Below are 26,463 nucleotides of genomic sequence, written 5' to 3'. Positions count from 1 at the left end.
ATTATTGCTCTGAACGAAATGTTATGAATGAAATGAAAACAATGTGAATAATATCTTCATTTAATGGAATAGCTACAATGAAAAGAATTGAAAATAATGATCATAACGAAACAAATCATAAAACAGGGTTTCAAGCAAAGCAACACTTTTAGTCTTCAATAACAACCTAGATCAGACAGAACAACACTTTGCCCTGATACTGACATAGCACCAAATCAAATCAATGATGAAACGATGTCGAAACGCAATCATTGACATACTAAGTCACAGCTATAGGGCCTCTGGCACGCAAAATGGTTTATCCTTAGAGAATGGAATTGGTGTTCCAAACCCCAGGAGGCTTTTTTGATTGCGCTGAAAACATTGAATTCAGCAATGTCGCTAAGTAGGGTTCTTGGCATAAAGCCTCTTTTTTACTGTCTCATCGAATCGATGATTAAAAGGGTTACATACCTTTTTGTGCGAAAAATGTCAAGAAAATTTGAATTTACATAAAGGCATAAAGCAATGATTTCATTACATCAAACTTATAGTATTTTAGTAGTACATTTTTCAGTAATATAAACTAGCATAAGATTTTAAAAATATATTGACAATTGACAGAATTATGGCCTTCTCCCCAAAACCCTTTTTTATTTAAGAGGTTTGCGGTGATCACGATTGAAAACCAATAGATCAAATAAAATCCCTAAATTAAAAAAAAATCCATTAGTATATAAGTATTCCTCGTATCTTATCGATTAGTTGAATAAATAATATTTTTTCCTGCATTCGGGAACGTTTTTCCTGAAACATCGCTGTTTTAAGCTCTAAAAAATGTATTTAAAATTCTCATCTACAAAACAAAAATTTATGCATAAAAAAGGAATCTTTAAGGTACGAGTAAAATTTATTACGATCAATTGAAAAAAAAAAAATGAAGTACATCGTTTGAGTGGTTTTTCGGCAATCGTGATCACGGAAAACCATTTTTGGAAAAACGACATTTCGAGAAAATCGAGTTTAGATTTCAAGTTACCCCTGCTCTTTGTAGACGAAGCGCGCTTGGAAGCGCTGTAACTTTCGATCTATTTCTCCGATATCTATAAAAATTTGGGAAAATATTATCAAAAAGTTGTACTTTTAGATGAAATAATAAAAAAATCCGTTTTTTTGAAAAATAAAAAGGAAAATCCCCCTAGCAGCGTGTTACGAAATTTATTTTCTTCAATAAATCAGATAGAAAAATATTCTTTTCAGCAGAGTGGTAAAGCGACTTACTACCTACATTTTTTCGAAGCCATCATCTCTATAAATGTATATACTTTCTCCGCCAATTGGGTACTGCAGTTATTGGATGTTCCATTCATCAACCCATAATTTCGCCATTTTGTGATCTATCTTTAACGAAAAAACGTTATTAATCCACCTAACAGTGTGATGAGACATTTCTTATAACTCTTATCACTCTCTTCGGATGTTATATCGTTTGAGAACATTTAGAACTTGATGCTTCGCGATGTTTTTGATAACACATACTACATGGGATAGTGGCAGGACTCAGAGAATCACTCAAATCAGCATAGGACAACATCAGTGCTAGAAATCTCAAACCAAATCAATGGGAAGGCGAAAAAATGACCCATAAAATAGACATACAAACGAATTATTGCTAATGCTCTGTTAATAAAATATCTAAATTCCTCAATCAATGCATTGTGGTGGGAAAACTGATTTTTCTAAAGGGGTTATGTATATTGTACTGAACCAAAAAAAAATCGATTAGTTTTAATCGATTTAAAGTTTATACTTTACTCAAATTTCCAACGCGACTGAGAATTAAGAAATCAACGCTTTTTCTTGAAAAAACCCACCATTCAAAGAAAATCAACAGTGCATATTTTTAGACTTGGTTTTATTTCCTATTTAAGAACTATTGTGTTTTTTACATCCTAGATTGCATGATTCAGTGATCGAAACCCAAAACTTCATGAAGTATTTGAAATTATTAAATTAAAATTTGTGTTTGCTATTGAAATTGACAAAATGATTGTATATATAGTATATAGTCCCTTTGGCGATTGTTTACTTTTTTGGTCCCACCTATCAGCGTTGAAGTATCGCCCTTACGTTTTTTTACAATACCAATTTTACAATTGGTGGGGGTTTGGTGAAAATCGATCTTAATGTCTAAACGGCATAATTCCGAAACCGTAATTTTTGAAATTTTAAAATTATGCAGAATTAATTTTTCAGAAAATAGTAACAAGCAAAAAAGTACCAAAGTCCAAAAAAATCAATTTTTGTCAAACGTAATTTTTTCGAGTTTACATCAAATCTCAATGTTTTATGCATTATAATGTCATTTGGCATCAAAAATACAAATTTGATTTTGAAAATTTTTCATTTCAGTTTATATTGGAATTTGCTGTGTGATTGCACTCTTCAACTCGTAACTCCGGACCGGGAGTCCACTCAATAAAAAAAAAAATAATTACAGCCGATGGGAAGATTGTACCTTTCATTTGAGACTAACTTTGTGCAAATCGATCCAGCCATCTCTGATTAACAGAGGTCATATTTTTTTCCACATACACACATACTCACACATACATACAGACATGCATACACACACAGACATTTTCCGATCTCGACGAACTGAGTCGATTAGCATATGACACTCGGCCCTCCCGGTCGGGATTAGATCGACGAATTTTAGAGTGAATGAGAAAGGCAAAAACATTTTTAGCAAATGTTGAAATTTATGCATTTTTTGGTGAGCAGTTCTATGTTTCATAGACATTAAATTAATTTTAACTTCGCTTCCTATTAAATAAAGACCCTTATTACAGTACATCTCTACAAAAACGAGATCAATTTGAAAATAAATCTGAGGATTATGATTGATTACAGAACTCTGGAATTTTCTATTGGAATGTTTTCAGGCAGAAATTTGATATTGATGCTATTAGATAACTGTGAAATCAAGACCAAGAGATCAGTTACATATCAGGACCCCATTCCGACAATTTATCAAAAGTCCTCATAATGTTTACAACAACAGGTTATCAATCTACGGATCAGATAATTGTTATTGTAATATTGAATTAAATCAGTCTGCATCAATAAATTTTCAACTTCAATCCAATATTTTTTTTGGGTGTGGTGGAGGGGGGAGGGGGGTTGTATGGTGTTAAACCCCAAAACCTTCTCTTGGCTACGCCGTTGCTTGGAGTTATTTATTTCGCTTTTCATTTTCCGATATGTTTCAGATCGATCCGATGGTTATAAGTTGGAAAAATTACAGTCAGAAGGTTCGCACAAATGAACATTTTTGTACTGATAAGTTATCAAGTTCCTTCCAGACAACTTGGAAGTGTTCGGTGATTATTTCTAGCGGTTGTAGATAGTAAAATGAAATACAAAATTCGTTTTATCGAAATAATGTTTGGCTTATTTCAATGGATTATTACTATATTGAACAATAAATAGGCGACAAAGAGTAATCAACAAACAACAAGCCATAACTTTTAAAGTATTCAAAATAGATATTTGAAGTCTTCAGTAAAGTTATTCGCAAAAGTAAGAGCTACAAATTTGCTGAAGGCATCATTTCGATATAATCACTTCCAAAAAAATTTGTGAAAATATCTCACTCATAGGGGGATTAATCAGCAAAAGCACAATACCAAAAGAAAGGGCATATTGCCTCCATTAAATTCTCCGAAAATACTATTGACCTAAAATAAGCCGTTTTGTCGTTAATAATAGATTACATGTTTTTGGTCATATTTCTGGCTATGGGAAATGATAAAAATCTTTCGTCCGCATTTAATGTTAAATATCTCTTTTGATAATAGTCAGATTTCAACAATCTATAGCTTGTTCGAAAGGTATTCGTTAAAGCTGTCTAAAAACATATAAATTGTTAATCTATATTGTCAATTTCGGCAGATAATTCAAAAAAACTGCAAAAAACGCCATTTTTGCGCATTCAAACATTCATATCTTGGAAACTAAACATCAGAATCAAAAACAAATTAATAGCGTTCATACTGTTTTTTAGTTCTTTCATTTAAAATTGGTTTGGATAAGATCGGTTCAGCCATTGCTGAGAAACGCGAATGAGAATTTGTCCGTTACATACACACACACACAGACACACACACACACACACACACAGACATTGTCCCAAATCGTCGAGCTGAGTCGATTGGTATATAAGACTCGGCCCTCCGGGCCTCGGAAAAAATCTTGAAAGTTTGAGCGAATTCTATACATTTCTTTTATAAGAAATGTAAAAATATGTGTGCTTTTTAAATATATAATCAAATATAGTAGAGTAGAACTTCACGAAATTTGGTCTTTTCCTAGGAAGAAAAAGAAAAATTAGCAACTTTTTACCTCCTACAGCATCCTCTTTAGGATATATTATGGTCCAATCTTGGATTCAATTGAGAAAGCTTTGAAAAGCTGTGATTCCACGTCGCTTACAAAATATTAATGAAAATGAATCAGCCTAGTACTCCAACAATACGTTCATTGATTTTCAAAAAGATTGAGTGAAAAAATGGCGAAAATAATGCTTTTTCTCGAAACAAACAAAGTTTAAACATCGATTGCTTAAGCATCCGGTTTTTCTTTTAAAATAATGTCCTTGAAAATTTTGATGTAATTTCATATCTGATACGACCTAATGAAAGCACTACATAGATTTGGCGCTAGCCGAGCCGTACAAATGTCGGACTATTGATGTCATATTAATAAGCAGATGTCAAGTCCCAGGTGTTGGGCGGTGAAGTTGACGTTTTTTATCACACACCCACATCATTCCTAATGAATGGATACCACCAACACAGTACCGTGTAGATGAACATTCATTGGTAACAATCATTATGGTTTTTCCACACAATCTAAGCCCCGCTAGGTGTTTGCATGAGACACTGGGTCTGCGGGGAAAGCTTGTAATCTGCTGCGCCAAGTCCAGGTGGAAGAGAAACGAAACAAAAAACGTTTTAATGACGGAATGTATGAAGAGTGTATGATAAGCTGGGCGATGGAAAGGTGGAAATTGTTTGCATTTTCTATGGGTAACAGGCAGATTTTGCTTTCTGTCTCTCTTTTGCAGCTCACTAAGTACTTATGAGTAGAGTATTCAGTTTCTTTTATCGTTTAGAGAATCATTTCCAATGAACTACCTATTTTCCGCAGGATGACTTTTTGATTACGTCCAGCAATCGGATGTTATATCATAACATCATATATGTTCGTATGACTGAACATTAGTTCTATAAATGATTTTTTTATCGAGCTGCAGTGCAACCCAGAAACTTCCATCAACTGTCACTATCATCTGCACCGTTAGATGAAAACACTTCAGGCCTCAAATCGACCGTTTTCAAACTGGGTTAGTTTCGTTCCGCAACTACCTCAACCTTCGTAGAAACCAAAATAAAACGGCAATTTTTGTTTCCAACAATCGGACGGTTGTTGCAGCTCCGTATGGAAAAAAAACATCTATAGAGTTGTAGCTATAGGGGTAAGTACAATAATTGTCTGCACGCTGCCCGCTAACTGGCTGGCATAAACAAGAAAGTGCAACGGTGCAGTTGGGGAAACCAAAAAAAATAAAAATCTTCACATTGTTGTTGAATTTTGAAACTGGGTTATACACAGTAGGAAAATAGAAAACAACACAAAAACCACATCTGTAACTGTGAACAACTGCTCGGGACAAAATCGCAGCTCGTAAATCTGGCATAGCAGGGTCATTCTACTTTCCGGATGACCTCTCGATAGTCGGTATTGTCGTGATGTGTTTAATTGCTGTCAGCGTCGGACATAACTTGTTATGTTTAATCGTTTATTTGGCAATTATGAACAATGAGTGTGCAACACGAGAGCCATCCTACAATTTGTTTTACATTTCATACAAAAGAAATTGTAGGATTCGAGATCTGTATCCGATGCCCGGAGGGCCGAGTCTTATATATCAATTAACTCAGTTTGGCGAATTGGGATGCCAGTGTGTTCATATTGTGTATATGTATGTATGTATAGTAGACTGGTTCAATTTTTGACTATTAGCTGCAAGAGGCTCTACTGATTCCTTTTATTGCCTTAGGGTCAATTTTTTCACCCTCGCTTATCTTTTAAACTAGGTTCACCAGTACGTTTAAACCTGGCTTAAGCGTTAAGTGAGGGTGAAGAAATCGGCCCTTAGTAAGTGTGCAAATTTTGGTACCGATCGGTTGAGTCTACTGATCCTCCAAAAATTTCAAAGTATATATGGAAATTAGTATGGAAAATCGGTTAACATTGAAAATAAATTCTTCAAAAATCACCTCATCAATGAATTAATCAGAACACTATATATTTCTATAAATACTCTTCTAATGAACATATTCGTGGAACATTGGAAGATTGTGAAAATTCGCTGTGAAAATTTATTAACTAAACAAACTTCAAAACAGGTGGATTTTATTATTAATCATAGGAGCCCTGTTTGAATGGCGCCATCAGTATACAAGTGTAAACTAGATTAGCCACCCACCGCTCGCGTATGGCCGATGCAGCTATACTATACATTGTATACTAATGTTGCGTAATCATCTGAGCAATGGCTGCACCGACAAAAACAAACTCAAATGAAAGCCCCAATATGTTAATTTTGCGCTATTCATGTGTTTTGGGTTACGATTTTTAGTTTTTATCATGTGTTTTGGATTTATTAATTTCAAACAAAACAAATATGTCGTGTTTGTATATCATAAGGAATCCTATAAAAACACCTTTCGAACAAGCCATAGATTGTTAAAATCCATTCAAAGGAGCGAGTATAGCATAGTTGGCAAATCGATTGCCTTGTACGCAGCTCACATGGGTTCGATTCTCAATCCTGCACAGAGGGTTAGAAATAAAAAAGATTGAAAATATTTTTCTTATAGGCGAATGACCGTCAGGGTAAAAACTCTTTAAGCAAAATAAAAAAAAAATCCGTTCTCGAACGGCGGAGATATCATACATTTAATATTAATTTCGTATTCTTCATTTACCATTTTACAATTGATAAAGATGAAACCGTTCCATACCTGGTGTTTTAGGAGAAAAACTAGATCGATTTCAGATAACGTTGTATGAAAACATGCCCACGTGGAAAACGATTGCATAAACATTTTGTGAATTGACCCAAGAATTTTTAAGATACTAGCTTTTACCCGGCGCGCTTTGCTACGCCTCAATGGAAGAGAAAAATAAAACAATATGCATTGTTCGAAAATTCCATTATTTAAATAAAAAGAAAAAGAAACAATGTTATGAATGGTGAAAATAACCAACATTTATTTAAAACATTCAGATAAACAATATTTTAAGTTTCACCATCTGGGGAGTATTTTTTTGTGTTTAACCCTGGAGCAAGCAATGTATAACTGCTTTTGGGTATAACATGAATTTTTCAAACGGATATCGCAAAATTTCAATGATTGTCCTTGGTGCCGAGTATACTGATTTGATGATATTTCCGAGTTCAAGAACACGATCGAATAATTCGTCGTCTCTTAACATTACATCAATATATTGAGCAGTTGTTGTTGAAATTGTTTATTGATTCGTTTCTTGAGTAAATATCTGATATCAAATTGAAAACTAAACTTAATGGAGTGATGTTTTCGGTAATGATTACTCATTTTGGTCGTTATAATGATTAATAAAATTTAAACTGAAAAAACCTGGAAAAGGGGCCATCTTTGAAAACCAAAAGGCTATTTTTTCTAAACAGTTGGCAAAATCAATCAGTAGTACACTACAAATATGTTTTCGGGGACATTGATCGATTTTCAGAGATATTGTATGATGTGCAATGTAGAAAACTGCTTTTTTCGTTTTCAAAGATGGCCACATATTGTGGCACTATCAGTTAAACTTTAATTTAGAGCGGAAAAATAACTATTCCTGCTATCAGTGATATTAAGATGTTGAAATTTCTTGTTGATAGCATGATGTCATATTTGAAAAGTATAAACTGAAATCAAAATAAGATTATGATTTGATGATAACCTAAAAATATGCTGTAATTTTGAACAGGCCGAATGGAAATTCACTGCATCAAAACCATACTTTTCACTATAACGGTACAGTAATATCGATTTTGTTCGACAGTAATATTAATGGTTACTTTATTGTAAATCTGCTGGACTTATTCTACGTCGAACGGCAAAAAAACACTAAATACCAATGTTAATTTTCATTCGGAAATATAGTTCGATCGTAAATCCAATTACGATTATAGGAGTTTGTGAATATGCGTTGAAGCTACTTTTTGCTTAGATCTTCCAAAGAAATCATCACCTGAAACGCAAACAGTCTCACGATCGACTGGTAAACTCCATTGTCAACATACAAAAGTTCTTTTGATAAATTTAGCACAGACGAATCATTCTATAAAAAAATACATCATTGAGCAAGAATCGAATCGATTTCGTCTGCAGGTGTTGATTGTGGAATAAAGGGGAAACATATGACGAAGATCGCCGGTTAACAGAATCAGAATGCCACCAAAGATTCCATTGGTTCCATTTATGTATGTCAGTATACGATCATGTACCTCGTGAATTCGTTTCATATAACAGTGTTGCATTCTTTCAGCACTTTGCTTATGCCCAAATTTTTACTGATACTGTAAGCAGGGTTTTACGCAAACGCAAGATTTAGTGGCTATAGCAACTTAGTGATGGTAGACCTGAACGCAGCAAAGTTTTAGGTTTTTATATCTCTCTTGCTAGTTTACAAGCTACGCCAATGGTTGGCATGTTAGGATGCAGCCCTATAGCGAATCTTGGGCTTTATCCAACTTATCGACAGTGGTAGAACTAGTTCTGGACCAACGAAGTCAGTCGCAGCACCAGCTCTAGCCAATTCGTTCGCCCATTCATTTCCAGTAATACCGGAATGACCAGCTACTCATAGAAGGTAGATAGCATTTGAAATGCTAAGTTCTTAGATTTGAGTTCGACATGCGATTACTAATTTCGATCTCGAATCTGCCGAACTAAGTGTTTTCAGGGCTGTCAGAGCAAAAATAGATTCTTTTACCGCAAATTTCCTGTTGAAGTGCTGATTGTACGCCACACAGAATCGCAAAGATTTCTCCTTGGAATACGGTACAGTATCTGCCAAGCGAATGAGATTGGTTTAATCTCATTGTATGACAATAGACACCAGCAGCGGCTCGGCCCTCCAACAAAGAACCGTCAGTATAACAAACTACATATTCTTCAAGTTTTCGATCCATCCAGCCAGACAGCCATTCCTCGCGAAGAGGAATTCTCATATTGAAAGTACTAAAAGGAAAACTACATGTGAGTGTAAGGTCACTGGGAGCAAGTGTATACTCATCCAAAGTAATCATTTGGGGCCACAGTCTTGTGTGGTTAGTTGCACGATCTATAAGGTTATTGTTACAGAGCCTAGTAACCTTAAGACGGTATGCACAAGAAAGTGTTTCTTGTTTCAGAATCACATGTAGCGGTTTTATGTTCAAGAGTGCCTCTAGAGCAGCAGTAGGTGTTGTCAAGAACGCACCAGTCATCGCCATCAAGACTATCCTCTGAAAATGGTTTAACTTTGATTGGATTGTCATGACTTCTCCCTTCTGCCACCAAACAAGGCACCCGTATGCCAGTATTGGTCTAACAATTGTTGTGTAGATCCACTGAATGTACTTGGGTTTGAGTCCCCAAGATTTGCCGAAAGCCCTTCTACATTAGCCGAAGGCCATGCAAACTTTCTTGATCCTGAAATCGACGTGAGCTGCCCAATTAAGTTTTGAGTTAAGAATTACCCCAACGTACTTAAATTGATCTGCGATAGCAATTTCAGAGTCAAAGAACTGCAATGGGCGAGCTCCGGTTGTAATCCTGCTACTATTAGTGAGCTTGTTTTATCCACGACCTCATCCAAGACACTTGGAGAATCAATCGTCGGAAGATACCCATGAAACCTAGTCACGAAGCCCTCTTCGTAGAGATCCCAGTTCGTAGATTTGGGATTACGATATGTGACGATATCTAGTGAGACGTTTAAATGATCAAAGACGATGTACTTATGATCAGATAACAGAGCAGAGAGTTACTTCGAACACCTCTTATCTGCCAGCTCGTGCAAATGTTGGGCGGTTTCCTGCATTAAGAATGTGAAGATTTGTACAACTTAAGTATTCCATTAATTCGGCGCCTCTCAAATTGATATCTGAGCTGCCCCAAATTATGTGGTGGGCATTTGAATCACTGCGGATTATGAGGGGAAACCCATTTCTGCCGCAGTATGATACAACCCTTTTGAAATCGTCAGAAGGTGATGGTTCATTATGCGTCAAATATGTCGAACAATAGACGTATTTTTTGTTCATGTTGTCAACAGTCATATTTACCGTGACAGCACAAATATCGCGAGTTGTGAGGTCGGATATAAGACATGCGTCAATAGCACTATTTGCAAGTATACAGGCACGAGGCGTTTCACGTGGATTTTTGTTGAAAGCTACGAAGACGGGGTTAAGTAACTCTCCAACATAGAAGTTTCCTTTATGGAAATTGAGCCAAAGCTATAGAAGCTTTTCTGGGATAGATTTATAGTTGCTGTACGTTTATGCTGAAGATTAATTTGTGCTACTCTAACCATACTCGATTACAGCACTACACATTTCATCATCAGCACTTGTTGTACAGAAACTAGAAGATATCAAACACGTTGGCTTATAATCGCCTATAGCGAACCCCTAAATGGGTATTAGGGACATGACCATCATTTGATTCCCACGATTTGCGAAGAAACAAACGTCCACTGTGTCAGAGATTCGTGACACTCCGTGCGCGACTGGCATATTTTAGTCCTGCCGGCCATTCAGTCCTCGGCACGGAGAAACACTTTGACTTGAGGACTCCTGTTTTCAGTCGCCTCTTACGACATGTGAACAGGAACCCAGTGGATCAATTCTTGGCTGAGATACTTCAACTCGCCGGATGCCACCCGGCCTCTAGGCTAGTTTTATCCGGAGGAAGATAATAAACTGTTATCAACCTCCTAGTGGACCATAGCCATATGAATTTATGATCGAAATGTATGGCGCTAACCATCAACTACTATTTCTCAAACGATCACTTCTTCTCTCTCTCTCTCTCTCTCTCTCTCTCTTTTTTCGTGTTAGTGGTACTAATCTGAAATATTTCGAGGCTCAATCTAATTATGTGCGACGTAATTGTGTAAGTTTGCAAGTCTAGCAACCGGACCAACGTGCCTGAAGTTTGAATGGGATTTGTCCACAATTTACAACTGGCATTTTCGCCGCTAGGTGGCACTGTAGGCATCGTATTTTCATCGTGAGTGGAAATAGGAAAGATAATTTAATTGTCTACAACTTTGTGGAAGTCTGCTAGTCAATCCGGCTTTGTTGAAAGAAGTTATTAAACTTTTAACGAAGTGAAGTCTGAGTCACTTTTTTCGTGGGGTCTAGCAGCATAGTTGTATATCAGGACTCGATTCCCACAAACTACACATATTTGTGAGATAATGGTTAGGTTTAGCTCAATAGAATATTCAGAAGAATTGTAGTACATAATACGAGTTGCATTTTTTTAAAGAAATTTAGAAGAATGTTTGCAAAATACCTGTTCTACAACTTTGTGGAAGACACTTTTTTTCGCTATGAGCCAGATCTTTCATACCTCTCATGGCCATGGGTTCAAGTATTAGTGATTTAGAAGAGAAATTTAATAATATGTATTGTTCATATTTTGGTTTGCACTTTGACTTTCGAAAACACAATGGAATTTTATAAAAAAAGATTATTGAGCATACACATTATAAATTATATGGTATTAATTGACGCTGGGTCATAATATGTTAATGAAAATCAACTTTGTGGGATTTGGTTGAGCGTTAAAAATCATTTCTATCCACGGCATGAATAGTCACTTTTTGCGAGCACCAACGGACTATGATGGCCATTTAATGTCTCAAACCGCACTTGTTCGGACGTTTCGACATTTTTAATAGTGCTACAACTTTATCAACACTGTGAAGCCACAGATAACAGACATTTAGGATAGAACATAATTTATTTAAGAACATGTGTAAACTTTCAAATTGATAAACGTTGGATATAAGGTTCTCACTATTGCAAACTACTCAACTGTTTACTACAGGGTGCGCCATCTGGATGTATTCTATTTCAACATTGAACAACTCCGCCGTTTTTCAGTCGATTTTGATAATTCTGAAATTCTGAAACGTCAATTAGTGTCATTTTAGCTATGAGTCGATTTACACCAAAAGAACGCGCTGAAATCGTAGCGTTTTGCATTGAAAACGATCGTTCAGCTGTGGAAACTGAAAACCGTGCGTGATCATCGAAAAAAATTTAATGAAGGACACTTCATCCTTTCCGGCAGAGTAAATAAACAAAATTGTCGAATTTGGTGGCCACAGAACCCACACGTTATACATCAAACACCACTGCACGACCAGAAACCAACTGTTTGGGCCGGAGTGTGCTCCAAAACAATCATCGGTCCTTATTTTTTCAAAGAGAGAGAGACCATCGACGGCGCACGCTGTCGTTGGATTTTGGGGCACTTTGTCTGTCCACAAATGAAGAAAAAAGGTCTGAAAAACTTCTATTTTAAACAAGACGGGGAACCTTACCACACTGCAGCCGCAACAATCAAGTTCATGCAGAGCGATTAAGCCCGAAATGCTGGCCAATGTCATGCAAAATGCCCGCAAAAGAGCTTCTTTTTGTATATCAAATGAGGGTGGCCATTTAATCGACGTTGTATTCTAACCTGCTTTATAATAAATTGCATAAAAAACTCGTTTACTTGTGGAAATCGGCTGACAAATGGCGTAGTTGTTCAATGTTGAAAAAGGATACATCCAGCTGGCGCACCTTGTACATGTGTTTGACAGTTGCATCTTAGCTGTATTACATCTGTCACTGTGTTACACGCAGAATAAAGATTTGTAGGATCAATGAAAATATGGATTAAATTCAATAAGGACAATAAATTTATTTATTGAATTCAATAAAATTTATTTATTGCTTCAATATAAAAATATTGTTCCATTTTTTAATAAATATTTTATTGAAATTAAAACAAAATTACTGAAATTGAAAATGTTTTCATTGAAAGCAAAAATTTATTGTTGTTACAATAAGAAAAATATTTTTAGACCATTAAGTTTGTTTTTTGAAGTAATAAACCATAATTGATAGAATTCAATAACGCATATTTTTGGTTTAAATATGCTTAATTTTTCTGCGAGTACATATAAAAACGTTTGCCAAACGTATTTGGGACGTTCGAAAGAAAAGAAAAGCAACACCAAACCAGGGTACTGTATCACAAAGTGACGCACAGTTCCCTTTGACCTAGCACAGGTCATTTCCAATGAGAAGGGCGGTACTTTAAACAAAAATTCGAGTTGCGACGAAAATTAATTTTTAAACGTTTTAAAATAATTGTTATAGCCAATGTATAAAAAAGAGTTCTGTTGGTACCGATAGCCCTAGTGAATGTAGATGTTTCAAGAAAATCATCCCTTTCGAAATTCACATATTTCCCTCATATACACTGATAATATAACTTCGTAAATATAATGAAATCGATCATGAAATGCACGAATTCATTCGTTGTTTTCTGCAACGAAGTACTTTCGTGAATTGTAACTAGTAGGTTTCGTTCATTTCATGAAAAAGAATGGCCGCTTGGTGAACGAAGGCTTTCGTAAATTTTACACGTTTAAAGTACACTGCACGAATGTAATCGTTGATAACGACACTAATTTTCGTCAATGAAACGAAATGTTTCGTTTATTTTAATAAACGTTTGTGTATAATACGAACGATTTCATTACTCACACGAATTTATTTCGTTCATCTTAGGAAAGTTTTCGTATTCATTATTTTTGCAATCGATATTTTAGGATAGATGTTTGACGACAATGATTTTTTTAACTAACTAAAAGAATCGATCTGGCAAAATCGATTTTATTTCAACCTGCTCACCTGTATTGAGGACTAGAAAGATTGTGGTGTGATGAAATGGACGCTTGATGAACACAAGTTTTAATAAATTTTACTTATCTAGTGTACATTGCACGAATGAAACGAAATGATTCGTTTGTTTCAATTAATGTTTGCGTATATTATGAACGACTTCGTTGGTCGCACGAATTCATTTCGTTTATTTTAGAAAAGTTTTCGTATTTGTTACCCTCTTATTGTTTTCAGTCGATCTTTTGGGATCGATGTTTGACAACACCGATTCTTTCTAATTAATAAAACAGATCTGGCAAAATCGATTTTATGGTGGTATGAAGAAATGGTCGCTTGATGAACGAAAGTTTTCGTAAATTTTACTTATTTAGTGTACATTGCACGAATGTTTTCGTTGAAAACGACATTATTTTTCGTGAATGAAACGAAATGTTTTGCTTATTTTAATAAGCAATTGTGTATATTACGAACAATCTCGTTGGTCGCACGAATTCATTTCGTTCATCTAAGAGAAGTTTTTGTAATCATCTTTCATCGTTCATCTAACGTCATTCTCGATTAGTTAAATTTTGTGAGGAGTAAAGTGCATAACGTTAAAAGTCAATTAAGTAGCTAATTTCTCCGGGTAAAATAGTGGCCCTGTAACTAGAATCTGCATCTAACCGATAGCAGCACAAGAAACCATACAGCATGGCTGTTAAAGCAATCACCGATGAAGCTCACTTCCAAACCGAACTAGCCGCAGCAGGAGGAAAATTGGTCGTTGTGGATTTTACCGCAGCTTGGTGTGGACCGTGCCGAAACATATCGCATTTGTTCGATCAGCTTCCGGCGAAATATCCAAAGGCTGTGTTTCTCAAGGTGGACGTCGACAGATGTACCGAAACGGCGCCGTCCCAGGGCATGTCGACCATGCCAATGTTTATTTTCTACCGAGCCAGAACAAAGATTGACAGGATGCAGGGTGCAGATATTAAGGAACTTGAAGCCATAATACAGAAACATTACGTCGCCAGCTTGTATGAATCTGGAGAAGATTACGGTCATGGAATGTTGGACTTGAACACCTTCATCCAGAAGAACCAGTGCGAATGTTTGAACGAATCGAACGACCACCCGATGGCGAATGCGCTCAGTTCCAGCGGTGGTCATCTGGTGTCCGATTGTGACGAACAGTTGATCATTTCGATTACCTTCAATCAGCTGGTCAAAATCAGTGCCATCAAGTTCAAAGCACCGCCCTCTCACGGACCGAAAAAAGGTGAGAATCTTTATCAATCAACCAAGCACCATTGATTTCGATATGGCCGAATCGCAAGTTTCGGTGCAGGATCTGGTACTGGGGCAGAAGGATCTTGTGTCGGGATCGCCGATTCCATTGCACTTCGTTAAATTCCAGAACGTGCAGAATATGCAGCTGTTCGTGAAGGATAACCATTCTGGTGACGAGACGACCAATTATCGATCATTTGGCCTTCATCGGGTCACCGATTGCAACGACTAAGATGCATGACTTCCAGCGGGTGGCTGGGACGAAGGGTGAAAGCCACTAGATTGTTTGAGCCGCCGGGAGAAGGATGGTTAGAAGGCGGTGGATAGGTGCGATGACGAATATGTTTGATCGTATATTTAAAAGGTTAAAGATAGTGATGCGCGTTAACTTGTTCTTTTTATAAATTGTTAAATAAAATAATGAGCAGGAAAAAATGGCATATTATTTTGATATTGCTCCGGCAGAGAAAAACTCTATCTGATTCATACAAAACCAACGAGCAGTTCGCGATGGCTCAGCTGAATCCGTACAGCTCCGGATTCTGGATCAACTGGAAACGAAATAGGTTCAGGAAATCTTCCTGAAACCGGCGGGCACGGATACGGCTACTAAATAGTCAGACCGAGACCGTCGTGATGAATTGTTGACGTATTCTAACTCTATTGAAGCTTTTTTGACGTTAACGGTTTGACGAATAGTACTCGTAAATATTACAAAGATGTTCGTATATAGCAGCGAACAATTCGTTTGCCGAATGAAGCTGTTTCGTAATAAGCCAACGAAAGTTTTTTCGTGGTATTCACGAAAAATTCGTAATAAAAAATAAAAATGTTTCAATAGAACTACGAACGATTCATCATATGTACGAAAAAATTCGTATATATTATGAAAATTGTCTTTACGAAACAAATTCCTGGCGAGCTACACACAGGTCAACATACAATCTGTTGAAATATGTTAGTTATTTAGTTAAATTTAGTAGTTTCAGTTCAATTGTGTTTATCATGTGGTTGGAAATATATGTCTATTTGGGAAGTGAGTTTCTTAAAAAGTTTCAGTTTTCAATAACAAATACAAACAGCAGAACTGTTTGGAAAACGATTTTCAAAAATGTATTATCAATGTCTATAACAAAAGTAGTATATTTTTTATTATCACTGTACTATAAGCCGCAGTAAAATATTCTATTTGTTGACTTGTATATGACAAAAGTACTTTCTATTGCCTACCTTTGGTTTTTAGGCCTCACGAATCAACTTTTAATAACTTATTATTTCCTAAAAAAGGAGCTTATCCCATATCTTGTTATCATTACATTCCCGCAGGACTTTTAACTCTCATTTTCTCTCCCGCGGTCCCTTATATAACATGAATTCAAAACACACCCTCTATTCAACCCCTCACAGAAAATCACCCTCTCTAGGTGTTGCATAACAACCGAAGCCTTCGCGCGGCCAAGAACGTTCCATGATGGGAGCACAACTTCGCAGAATAATTGAACAAATAAAACACTGAATGAAAAACTTGCTTTGTGTTGACGACGCCGGTGAAATACTGATATCTATTCAGTGTTTCCCGAAACCAGTGCTCTATTCCTGCCGAAACAAAGTTACGAAACACCATTCGTGACTGCAGCACATTTGTCCTCGCGCGCTATTTATTTGCAAATACACAAAAAACCGTTCTATTCCAAGTACACTCACCTCGTAGGCCAAGCAAATGTTCTAGGAAACACCTGCCTTGTGCTAATAGCTGCACTGTTCGGTGTACGCGAGTGAGCCACAATCGCCACAAATCGGACGTATCCAGAGTACGACTCTAAAGTTCTGCATGGTCACTACAGCATAATCAGAACAAAAACCACACAGTTCACTCACGCTGGAAGATTAATTCGGCTTCCGCACACTCAGTAGTGGAGATTACATAGGACTGAATTGATTTTGTATCGGAAGTACAAAATAATTATGTAATCCACTTCATTGATGAGAATTATTTTTGATTCGTTTTGAGCTTTTTTTCAGTTGGAGCGCGCGCTTTTAAACACACAGTAGAAAAGTTCTCCGACGTAGTCCGCCAAAGTCAGGCCAGCGAACTGTCTAGTCGTCTCGAGCTACACGATGTTACTCAAAGAAACACTGTTTTACAACTACCTGAATACCCCCCAAAATCACATGGAGAAAGAGAGGCCACGTTTTTTTTGGTAGCGCACCAGAGCCTACACACTCATATCTACATACATCGAGAGCCTCTCGCGGGCTATGGCTAAAAGGAAAACATAAGAAACGGTACCTGGCTCTCGGTACCACTCTTGTTTTGACCTGGTATTATGAACAGGAGTAGTACAATTTTCGGATCACAGGTAGGATTATTATTGATGACGACTGGTGTCAATATGCAGATTATTGGTATTGGGTGTCATCGCTAATGTGCTATCTTAGGACAGACACCATTTGACTAGTTAAAAGCCATATGGCACATTTAGCATGTGAAATAGCAAAACATTTGCGATTGTCGCCAAATTCTTAATGGAAACAAATTCAACTTTCGTATTATCAACTGTAGAAAGAATCCACAATGCTTATAGACGATGTGCCATGAAAACATTTAGGTATGTAACACAATCAGAAGTGGTTCTACTAGAACTATTGAAACAAACAAAGATGTTTTTACTTTCATATGTTTATTTCACAAGTTTTGATTACATTAGTTGTAATGTTAATCAGGATTGCATTGTTTAGCTGAAATCGGAATCCAAAGTATGCTCTTAAAGCATATAATTTTTATTATAGAGGTTTTAACCTTAGGGTCATTCGCCTCTTTTTTCGGGTTGCATAAATCTCTTTTGGAAAAATCTCTTACACTATATGCGGGGTTGGGAATCGAACCCAGGTGAGCTGCGTACAAGATAATCGATTTACCAACTACGCTATGCCCATCACCTAAATAAATATAACTGATACATTTCCCGTCAAACGTTTGGAATCGTTTCAATAAGTATTGCAACACTACTCGAAAAGTTTATCATCACGTAGGAATGGATGAAGCTTTGAATTCTTTCAGTACTTGGCGCTAGGGTACATCTGAAGTTGTGCACTTCAACTTATTTCATCTCGTTTTTCTATAGTCCTAGATGATTCGTGTCCTCAGGAAAAAGGTTCAAAAGTGCATGACCATGCGCATGACAATCATTTTAACTCGGTCATTTTCCAACAGATTTTAAATTGTCTGAGTGTTTTGGAAAGAAGAAGAAATGAACTTTCTAACGTTATGCTATTATGTACTTTTGTTAAAAGTTCGATGAGGTTTTGGGACAACAAAATGAAAGTAACCATTATTTTGCGATTTTTTCATTAGGAATATGAAAATTGCTCTACATTTTTATTAGGAAGCGTCTTTGTTTGAATAGAAATTTAGGGAGAAAATTTAATTCCGCATCCAACGTCCTATTTGTGATTCAAATCGGTTGATAATGGTCGAGTCATTATTTTATTCCAAATTAGAAACTTGCTCGCATGAATCTTTAACGGGACAGTCTCATCAACATAATCGAGCAAAAAAATAGATTTTTTTGCTTGATTATGTATACATTCAAACATATGTGTGTGAACTTTGAGCTTGAAATTGGAAAAAGTAGCGGAAGATATAATTATAGCATTTTATAGTGCGAGATACTACCTCACTAACCCCTTAAAAGTTCGTGTGAGCAAGTTTCTAATTTGGAAAAAAAATAATAACTCTAGTATTTTTCAACCGATTTTGATAATAAATAAGTCGGTGGATGCGAAAAGGAAAGCTCTCTCTCAAATTTCACTAGAACAAAGTCGCTTCTTTAGAAGAATGTTGAGCAATTTTCATAATTTTCATGGAAAAATCGCAATAATATGGTTTATTTCATATTGTTGACCCAAAACTGCAAAGTAGCTTTGACAAAAGAACATAACATAGCATACCGTTAGAAAGGTCTTCTTCTTTCCAAAAAATTAAAAAACTGCAAAACGGGTTGAAAAATGATGGCGTAGAAATTTTTTTAATGCCAAAATATCAAAAAATAGTTGTTTTGCCATAAATCAATATTTTAAGGTTATACAACATTTTTCAAATAGTGTCTTGTATTGCATTTGGCGAGATCTACAACCTACACTAGGTCACTTGAAGAGTACAAAATCACTGTAGCACCGTGTTACCGGTAACAATCATCTATGAAATAATCTGCAGAGAGTGGTTTCGAAAAATCGGGAATTCCCTGTTTCTCCTACTAAACTGCTCTATTTCGCACAAAACCACGCCGTTGACCTTCGTGGCTGGCGAATGGCCTAAATGGTTTCCGAAAGAAGAGTTTTTTTCACGTTAGTTGTTGGCCTGAGAGAGGTGATTGAGGAAAATACCAGATTGCTTGTTATGAGAGTGCGAGAGAAGAGAACCAGGTAACGAGAGAATTTTCGAGAGCCGGAACAGGAGCGCAATAAACAAACCGTTTCCTGTGTGGTGACGTTGCTTGAAGAAGCCGGTAACATACTTATGTATAGTGAACAACGCAATGCTCAAGAAATCGTCGATGAATCGTTATTGCTAGATACGACCTTCTTTCGTTTGGTTAGTCCTTCAAGGGTGCGTGTTGTTGATATTTATTAGGTTATATAGTGAATGGATATTTAGATATAAATATCACGTTGATGCTATTGAAGGTTGTACCGTTTTAAAAAAATCGAGAATTAATTTATTGCTTTATTTGAAAATTACACTCCTTGAGACCAATTGTTTAAATTTTCATAGTGATCCGAGTAGTAGATCGAACGTTACAAAGCTGTCTACCAAGTTTGTTTGGAATTTTATCCAGAATTCTGAGTTTTTTTGTGCTTTTATAATTCCAAATGATGCATATATTACAATGTTTACAATAGATAAAATAACATCAACTTCTTTATATATGCTAAAATGTAACTAGGTTTATTAATTAGGATAAACTGTTTTTTGCGCCTTTTCATTTCCTACTACTAGTTTCAATAGTACAGAGTCTTGCAAGTATATATACTTGTAATGCATAACATAGTGCATAAGAAATAAACATGCAAATAAAAATCTGTTTCAATCCACCTAATGGTGCAATTGTGCCTTTCTCATTTGTCCAAACTACGATTCCATGGCTGGTTATTAGAGTGGCTCGAATATGGCATTTTTCAGCACTGCCTTTTTTGAGTTTCTTTTGTGGTTCCAAATGCTTGTGCAAAGTTTGGGAGCGGTCGGTTTCTTCCCGGGTTTGCGCATTGCGTTCAAAGTTTGTATCGGATTTTATATGGGGAAATCAATTATTTTGCATTTACGTTAATAAAGTTCGCTATTTCATTCAATATGAAAAACCAGCTTTATAAAACTATAGTTCAAACCTTGGTTAACAACTTTTTCAAAGACGGTAACTACCTACGAGTTTTCAAAAATTAGTTATAAAGATTTTAGAACTTATGGTTCTATCTAAATGCAGAAATTCATTATTTCTTTCAACACTGTCAGTACACCACGACACCGATACTTTAAACTTAAATAAATATGAATATAGTCATCACTAGGGCATTGCAAAAAAAAATTTTTTTTTAATTCTCAAAGGCCCCCCTTCTCATATTGTGACAAATGTCAAAGTAAGCTCAGATGCCAAATTTCACATCATTTGGACAATTTTAGACCCCCGTCCACTTCACTTGAAATTTTTTGAAATTGGTACTATGGGAAAATATGGAGGAAAAATACATTAAATGCTATAACTTTTGAAGTAGAAATCAGAAAATTACAATTTTTACCTCTTTTGAAAGGAAATAATCTTAGTATTTAAATGGAGATATTTTTGTTTCGAGGAAAATACGAGAAAGTGGGGTACTGGGTTATTTTGGCCACAAAATCCCCTATTTTTAATGATTTTTCTGCTTCGTGAGTCAAATCATACATATTTTGTAGTTTTTCTAATGTAAAAAAATCTCAGAAATCGAACGGAACTCTTTTGACCTTAGTCCGAATACGAGAAGTTGGGGTTATAGGGCATTTTGTCATTCATATTAAATTTTATCATTTTCTCATGCATATATCTCTATTATTCTTCATTCATTTTTCATAAAATGTAACTTGTTGAACGTGTAAAATTCTGAGGAATAAAACAAAAATAAAAACGTTAGAGATAAAATTTAAAAACATCAAACTTTGTGATATTTACTCTACAAAGCTCATTTTTTTCATTATTTGTCCTAATACCTCAACTTCCCCTATTTTATAGGAATAAAACTTTTCTCATGTGATCCCTAAGCATATTTTACACTAAAAGTAGTAAATTAAATAAGAATTTTGTTGTTAAATGGAGTTAATATGTGTGATGTTATGATAAAAATGTGAAATTGACTCTATATGTCAGATAATTTGATGTTCCTGAATTTTACCGGTAACGAATCTATTTTTGTTATAATTCTAAGGATTTTCTACGTTCAACAAGGTATAGTTTATGAAAATTGAGTGAAGAATAATGGAGATATGTTCACGAGAAAATGATGTAGTTTAATATGAATGACAAAAGGCCATTTAACCCCAACTTCTCGTATTCGGACAAAGGTCAAAAAGGCTCCGATCGATTTTTGAGATTTTTTCATATTAGAAAAACTACAAAATATGTATGATTTGCATCACGGAGTAGAAAAATCATTAAAAATAGGAGATTTTGGGGCCAAAATGACCCAGTACTCACTTTCCCGTATTTTCCTAGAAACAAAAATATCTCCATTCAAATGCTATGATTATTTCCTTTCAAAAGAGATATAAATTGTAATTTTCTGATTGCTACTTCAAAAGTTATAGCATTTAATGTATTTTTCCTCCATATTTTCCCATAGTACCAATTTCAAAAAATTTCAAGCGAAGTGGGCGGGGGTCTAAAATTGTCCAAATGATGTGAAATTTGGCATCTGAGCTTACTTTGACATTTGTCACAATATGAGATGGGGGGCCTTTGAGAATTCAAAAAAAAAAATTTTTTGCTATGCCCTGTGATGACTAACAGACACTTGGTACCTTTGAATGAAATGTTCAGAATTAATTGCTGAATAACATAGACGAAGTCAGGAAATAAAAAGAAGAGGAGGGGGGTTTAGGTACTTCCCAGTTCTCCAATAGCCGACGGGAAGGTTGTACCTTTCATTTGAGACTAAGTTTGTGCAAATCGATCCAGCCATCTCTGAGAAACAGAGGTGACATTTTTTTCCACATACACACATACACACATACATACATATACACACACAGACATTTTCCGATCTCGACGAACTGCGTCGAATGGCATATGATACTCGGCCCTCCGGGCCGGGATTAGGTTGGCGATTTTTAGAGTGATTGCATAACCTTTCTATATGAGAAAGGCAAAAGGCGCCTTTGAACGATTTAGTTAGGAATATTGGACAAAAATTTTGATTTTGTGACTGGGGTAGATAAATTTTTTCTTAAATACTGTATACCGGAAATAGCTAAGACAAATGGTAAAACAAGAGATAAATTGTGTAACGCATGCCAGACAGTTTCATGTCAATAACAACATTTTCCGTCGTATAGGACTTGCTGAGAGTAATCATTGCGTTTGTGAGAATGGCTATCACGCCAGGTCCCAACTAATAGATTTCCTTCGGGTACGAGATAGATCACTCTATGTACCAGTCCGGGACGTCCTGGTAAGCCTAGGTACCAGATAGTGTCATCATTCATGTACCATATATGGGGAGCACCTTTCGATGTTCATCGCCTGGCCCAGACCAATCCGTTCATCAACCTCTGATCAAATATGATTGTACCCATCGTATGCTAATTAACTAATTATGCAGTAATTTGGATTTCCGATCTGAGATTGAGAAATAATCGTAGTCAAAGTGTCACAAAAAATCCCATTAGTTTGCAGCTATTATGGATAACAGACACTTGAAGTAATTCAGCAGTCCTATCACGTTCGTATCCAATAATATGCCACGATAGGAATTGAGATCATTGAACTGCTGTCACATTACCTCGGCATGGTTAAGACTATTTAACATGTTTTGCAACACTTCAGTTTCTTTTCTATTCAATTATATAACGAATCTGCAATCATTAATATGTGCAAAGAACTGCATATAGCTGCTTCTAAACATTTCAAAAAAAACTTGTTTCCATCGTTTTTGGTAAATTTAGATGATTTTTCTACAACGGAAGATTTGTTTCGGCAATAACATATGATTGTAGGTCATTCAGGTTTTCCTGAAGCTTGTTTTTGATACTAAGGAAATAGTTGAATTCATTGTATCGGTTAAACGATTCAGACTATCGCATTGGTGCCAAAAGATAACTGATAGCATATTTCATGTTCGTTCTTGATGGATAATTACGAATAATTGTGAAAAAGGTCGTTATATCACGAATTAATTGTTTTTGTTGAAGAAATTCGTTTGAGTAGTTTTTCGGCAATCGTGATCACACAAAAACCATTTTTTGAAAAACGACATTTCGAGATAATCGAGTTTAAAATTTCAAATTGCCGCTGCTCTTGGTGGACGGAGCGCGCTTGGAAGCGCTGTAATTTTCGATCTATTTCTCGAATCTCTATAAAAATTTGAGAAAATATTCTCAAAGAGATGTATTTTCAGATAAAGTAATAAAAAAAATTGATTCTTTGAAAAATATAACGGTAATTAAGGGGTTACTAATTTCAAACGTATTGAAGCTAATTATTTAAAAGCATTAGAAAAAAAACTGGTTTTATGTTCCTCGTGCGAGTAAAGTGGGAACATTACAGACAACATGGAGGCAGAATTCAACATCTGACCCAAGGGTGTAGATGCCAAGGCTTTGGTTACGGCACTAAAAATTGTCATTTAGATTGCAAATGTATGATTTGTGGTGATAATTCGTACACAAAGGACACTTGTCCGGTGAAAGCAACTGCAGAGTCAAATGAGCTGATTGTTATGGAAACACCAAATATAATTTCTGGACTTGTCCTAATGGAGAAAATATATAAAAATTCATCAACAAGCAAAAAAAAAAATACAAAAGTTATCTACTTCTTCAAGTATATTACAACAAAACATGTTTAGACGGGTTAATCCGCTTCTCGCTAGAGAATACAACTTCTCTACCTATACAAGGCTCTTCTATTGCAGCCACACCATCCTACAATAGTGCGCCATCTTATGCTTCAGTGGCAGATAACGTGGCTATAAAATGACTACCACACCGATTTAGATATCATAATAGAAGAAACATTGACTTTTTGCAGCAAACAATGTTTCAATTGATAACTGCTATACTAAATTCTACTTCCATGTTTGAAGCTTTCCGAACTGGGTGGGAATTTGCTTACCAAATTGTAATGAATTCAAAGTGTAACAATGATTTTAAATAACCATTTAAATTTATTAAATTGGAATGCCCGTTCATTAAAAACGTCGAAGACGACCTTTTCAACTTCTCAAGGGCAGTGATGGCATTTCACCCTAGTGATGCACTGGCGCGTAAGTGTGATGCCTACACAGAGGATACAATGATCACACACCACACCACAGAAAAAAGCAGAACGCTCTTTCTTTCGGAGCTGTATAGCCGATTTCAAGTGTGCGCTGGTGTTGAGGTAGTTGGGTGCGAGATAATCGTGCTCTCTTGCTCTTTAAATTCTCTGTGGCGCGCTCAGATAAAGTCACCACCGCGCGCGCCCCAGAGTGGTGTATTCACTGGCGTGGTTTCACTGGCGTGGTTTCACTGGCGTGTATTCACTGGCGTGTGATCTTTGGTTTGTTTTCGTCTTACAAGCGGCATTGCGGGTGAGATTGATTTAATTTGCACAGGTTGTTGCGTTGTGTTGTGGGGATGGTGGTGGCTTATTTCAAGCTTATATTATTTTCTACTGAAGATTTCATACAAGTTGCTTGGTAAAGCGAACGAGTTTATAAAGTATTGTTACACTACCTGCAAAACTAAAAGTACTCGGTCATCGGAGCAAATTGGGAAAACTTTTTACGTAGAACCGTATAGAGAGTTTTATAATGACCAGAGGCACCTGATATGCAAACTCGTGTTATAAGTATTAATTGTTTTATTATAACTTAATCCTACAAGTTTAAAACGAAATCTTAGACTTCGTCGACAGGCTTGACATATTCAGTAAAATTAGGTATACGCTTGTGACGATAATTAATTTACATACAACATCACAATTGAGCGTACACCCGTTATTCATTTGTTTATTTATCTATTATTTTGCGTGGAAATCGTTTAAACAGCAGGCGAAAGCGAATGTTTCAAGAGCATGGGAGGGATTCTGCGCGTCAATGAGCGAAATAAATTGGCTCAGTTTCGGGGTCAAGAAAAAAGGCCACTAGTGTTCACGCTTATTTTAAATGAACAATGAATCTTGTGTTCCATAAAAGGATGTTATAAATGGGTCAGCAGCAACAATGTTTATTATACGTATTCTAGATTTTTGCGTCAGTTAGTATTTTAGACCGTAATTATAATGCACGGATTCATTGCACGTAATATCAACAGCAAAACAAAGTATTAGGTATCTGGTAGTATCTGTCGGAATCTCTGTCAATCTCTATGAAATTTTCGTATTTTCAAGTAACAAGTAAGGTGTTTCCTCAAGTTTAAACAAGCGATTTTTGTGTGATAAATTATTCCTCATTATAGCTTTCTTGAATGAGGTGTTTTATCAAAAAGGTAGTGGGGAAAATATCAAAATATCAATGTTCACAACAGAATCTTTTCATCGCCGTTTTTCTAATAAAAAGTTCACTGATATAAAATATCGCTACGGAAAAAATCGTCAGTGAACTTCAAGAGTGCCTATGTTTGGGAACATTATTCGGTTCAAGCAAATATCGGAAGAAAAAAAGATCGCTTGCGAACTTTTATATCAACGAAAATATAGAAAAAAGTTCGCCTTATGAAAACATCTTGCACGATCTTCGAACAGGGGAATTCCGAGGGATTTTCAAAGATTCCAAAAACCTGTAGATTAACATGATATTAAAAACTACGTTCCATAATATTACGGCGATAGCTCAATAGGATAAAGCGTCAGGCTACTTTAGTGTCAACGAAGCTTTCTTCAGAAGACATCGTGTAAAAAAAAAATTCATCAATCGACAGAATTAAAATGGTG

General features: G+C 35.9%; 1 protein-coding gene and 1 pseudogene across 4 annotated transcripts in view; one reads left to right on the top strand and one right to left on the bottom strand.

Moving 5' to 3' along the window:
* Nucleotides 1–26,463, bottom strand: part of LOC131681846 (protein quick-to-court) — a 104,079-nt gene that overhangs the window by 68,149 nt on the left and 9,467 nt on the right. For 3 of the 4 annotated variants that reach the window (XM_058962900.1, XM_058962902.1, XM_058962903.1), the window contains exon 1: nt 17,012–17,436. The exons of the other annotated variant lie outside the window; for it this stretch is intronic. The gene's annotated coding sequence lies outside the window, so the exon portion shown is untranslated. Of the gene's footprint in view, nt 1–17,011; nt 17,437–26,463 lie in introns of those variants that run through there. 4 annotated transcript variants of the gene reach the window in all.
* On the top strand, nt 14,717–15,588 carry LOC131681848 (thioredoxin-like protein 1; annotated as a pseudogene).

Source organism: Topomyia yanbarensis, chromosome 2 (assembly GCF_030247195.1).
Source record: "Topomyia yanbarensis strain Yona2022 chromosome 2, ASM3024719v1, whole genome shotgun sequence".
Lineage (NCBI taxonomy): Eukaryota > Metazoa > Arthropoda > Insecta > Diptera > Culicidae > Topomyia > Topomyia yanbarensis.
Note: the sequence above shows the minus strand (reverse complement) of the source record. Positions and strands in the feature narration are given on the sequence as shown.